General features: G+C 38.6%; 1 pseudogene; it reads right to left on the reverse strand.

Annotated features, from left to right (window-relative positions):
- Positions 1–3,192: 3,192 nt before the first annotated feature.
- LOC102471186 (BUB3-interacting and GLEBS motif-containing protein ZNF207-like) overlaps positions 3,193–4,071 on the reverse strand; it is a 23,450-nt pseudogene continuing 22,571 nt past the window's right edge.

Here is a 4,071-nt window from a genome sequence, read left to right on the forward strand (position 1 = left end):
TAAGTGTAGAATTGAAAATTTTTAAAAAATGAAAATATCCTAAGAGACTGATTTTATTTGGGTAAGTTCTCTTAGTAAAGGGAATGAATTACACGTTGCTTATTTTTAAAAGTAATAGAAATAACTACTTTGCTGTGAGCCTCTAGAGCAGGGAGGCAACATTTATGAGTCAGAGAATTACAGTAGGGAAACGATGTTGACAAAAGGAAAAAAAATATAAGGGAAAGAAACTGACCAAAACCAGCAAAAAAATAGCAAACAAAATAAACTAAGTGAACACAAAGTAAACAAAAAATTAAAAGGAATAAAGTACACAAACTATAATGAGATCATCAAATACAAGGGAAGTCTGAGAAACTGTCAGAGCCAAAAGAAGCCTGGAGGAACTGACAACTATATGCAATGTGCTATCTTGGATGAGATCCTGGAACTGAAAGACACATTAGATAAAAACTCAGGAAATATGCTTTTGCTTTTAGCTTCAACAAAAAGTGGAATTTTAAGGCAATAGCAGGTCTTGAAAAACAGAAGGAGTGGAATGCAACTGGGCCTCTGATTTAAACTTTAAACAGGGACTGATAGGATCTCGTGAGCCAGAAAATTTTATCTTCCTCCATATCTCAACTCTGCTTTTTCTCTTACACATCTGCTTCAACAGTCTTTGATACAGTAGTCTGACTTCCCAACCACATAGTAGAAATTTTCCAGCATCAGTTTCTGAATTTATATTTCCTCTATTAACAGTCCTTTCTTTACTCATTTATTCAATTATCCATCACTCATGTAAGACGTGTTTATTGTGTTCCAGGGAGTCTATCATGTTCAACCATGTTTTGAGTTCAATAAAACAGACATTATCCCATACTCATGAAGCTTACCATCAACACATAGTGAGAGATAAAGACATTATTCTATTATTTTTATAAGTAACTATATCATTATAAATGAGGCAAGGGCCAGGAAGAAAAAGGTCTGTGTATCATGAGATTGTTCTTCCATCTAGTCAAGAAGGATTTCTTTGGGAAAATGACATGAAACTGAGACCTAAGCCTAAGTGACCCAGTCAATGGAGACAAGTGTGGTGAACATCACTATAGAAAAGTGCCGATGCACAAAGGCAGACAGGTTGGAAAGTTGGCCTGTTTATTCTGAACCCATAGCGAATAGATAGTGCAAGGTGGAGCCAGTAAATTCCTGTCTATTTAATTGAATTATTTATTGGATTGTTGGAAAAGTCATGACTTTAAGAAGATATGTACATGAACATTTTTTTCTTTTCAAAGTTTATTCATAATGAAGAACATGTGAGAGAGAGATAGGCAACCTTGACAGGGTCTTGTCAGGCCAATCCCCTTCGTCTAGATCATTACAATGCTAGCCACATGCACACATATCTGTGTGCTTCACGTTGACCGGGCTGGGGATCTGCACCCAAGGTTAGACATGTGACTTCCAGAACTGCAGTATAGTATGCTACGGACTGTACCACCTAGGCTGAGTCAAGAACATTGCTAAAGACTTCAAAAATATGCAAATATTATTCTAAATAATAAAACACTAAAATTACATTAACTATGAACTGGAAGTAGATGAAGATCCCTGCTCCTGTCACTATTATTATTTGAGGGATTCTAGCAAATGAAATAAGAACAGATAGTAAAAGAATTTGTGTAAACATTGGAAATGAGGGCCGACCCTATTGCCTAGTGGCTAAGAGAGTAGGATTCCACATGGCCAACTGTGGCCCTAGTGGCTTGAAAATCACACTGGGCATGTGTGTGTGTGTGTGTGTGTGTGTGTTTGTGTGCTCAAAATCTCAGTAGGAAGAACAAATGGAGGAGAAGGGATTGTGGTATAACTGCACCCTCTTTCTCTCTTTTTGGTGAGTGCACACATCTCTGGCAATTAAAAAAAACTGGAAAAGAGGGACCAGCAGATGTTATAATGGTTACATCGCTGGACTCCCACGTAGTCGATGACAATTAGAGTCACCGACCTGGCAGCTTGAAACTCACACCAGGCTCATGTGTGTGTGTGTGTGTGTGTGTGTGTGTGTGTGTGTGTTCCTAAGATCCAGAGAGGAGAATGGAGAAAGGATAGCAGCATGGCCACTCCCCTCAGGGGGTGATTTCTCTCTCTCTCTCTCTCTCTCCCTCTCTGTCTCTCTAGTGAATGCATGTGCCCTATAGTAAAAATCTCTCTTAAATAAAAAGATTCTCTTTTTCTTTGTTGACAATATTATCATATTTCTGGAATATCCAGCAGATTTATTTTTTTAAATGTTCAATATGTGAATTGAAAAGAAAATTTGATTGAATGGATAGATATAAAATATTCATGACAATAAATATTAAAAATTATTTAAATAAGGAGGTAGGAAAAAATTAATTCATGGTTACCATAAGATGTAATTCTTTTATATAAAGAAAATTATAAAATCCTAAAAAGAATACTTAAAACTATAAAAAGGCATACTAAGTTCTTAGGTGTATGTAGACTGAAAATAATTAAAATATTAGATCTTTCCAAATTCATGATATGCATGTATATATGGTATTGATATATATTAATTATGATACACAGTACAAGTACAATTAGCATCATTAAATTTTTTTTCTCATTTTTTTTACAATAAAGTTTAATAGTACAGAAAAGTCACGTGACCTTGGTGGGTCAGATTTTTTAACCCCTACAACAAGAAGAACTCTACATACATTAAATATTGTTACACATTCAGACCTCCATTGTACAGGTACTTGGAAACAGTTACAACCCCCACCAAGCTAGGTTGGAGACATGAAGTCCAACAGCATATGAAATGCTATGAAGGCATAACTTTACAAATAGCAATGTAAGCTTACAGAACTTGCCTTTATTAAGGTAGTATGTTCATATAATTCCAGCACCTTCACAATTTAACGAACCAAATTTACTATGGTTCTCTTCGAAAAATCTAGATGAAACTTGAAAAAGAAGCCATACAGTATAAATTGCAACTTCAGGAAAATTTCCTGCTTTATTATTCCAAATAATGTTTCCATGTAAAATAAATGTCCTATAGTTCCCGGTATGTGTGAAGGTAATGTTTGTTAAAGTCACAGTGAAACCTCATTGACGGAAGCTTGGCTATATAAACAGCTCAAGTTGAGAAAAGGTTTAATCTCCAAACCTATTAGATTGGATGAAGTAAGATCAATAACGGCCACCTTGTGACATTACTGGGAGTCTCATTGCCATCAGAGGTTGAGGAGGCCCCCCCTTGGTAAGGGGCCACCATCTGTAGTCCCTACCCATATGGCAGTATAGCACCAGTTGATAACCTGGCATGCCTTGGTGATGACTACCATACTGACCATAAAGTGGCATTAGGAGTCTCATTTCTTGTTGCTGTGGGATGCCCGGCTGTGGTGGCATCATACCTCCAGTTGCACCAACTTGTGGATTACTGTTGGAGAGCCTGTCCTGGACAAGAATGATTGCATTGGTATTTAGGTAACTGTGCCCTCCCCTCTTCCAGGAGTATATCCTCATCTGGGTGGATCAACTTGCTTGTTGCACTGCTTGTCGTAGGTGTAGCAGGCTTACTGGTTACGGAAGCTGCTGGTTTAACTGTAGTACTATTTGCTGTACCAGTTGTTGAAGCTGTCGATTGTGAATAAGCAGGGAATGTAGGCTTTGGCAGTTCTGTAGTCATTGAAGGGGTTCTATTAAAGGGCTTGAAATCTGTACCAACAGGTTCTTGGATGCCTTCCTGAGCCTGTCCAGCACTGGGGAAAAGAGGCTTTGTAACGGGAGACTGTGGAGCAGGCACTGTTGCCGTTGGCGTAGGTGGTCTATTAAGAATACCAGGTGCTGAAAAAGCCTGTGCTTGAGTCATTGGAGGAATCCCAGGATGTGGAATGGGGAGGGCATACCTGGTGGCATATCAGGCATCAGAGGTGCTATTCCTGCTCCAGGTGGCATCATTCCGTCTATTGGCATCATTCCAGGTGGCAGGCCTAGCGTAACTGGTGACATTCCTGGCATCAAAGGGAGAACACCTGGCAATGGTGGTATACCTGGGGCATTCCT

Source organism: Tupaia chinensis, unplaced genomic scaffold (assembly GCF_000334495.1).
Source record: "Tupaia chinensis unplaced genomic scaffold, TupChi_1.0 Scaffold000597_1, whole genome shotgun sequence".
NCBI lineage: Eukaryota > Metazoa > Chordata > Mammalia > Scandentia > Tupaiidae > Tupaia > Tupaia belangeri.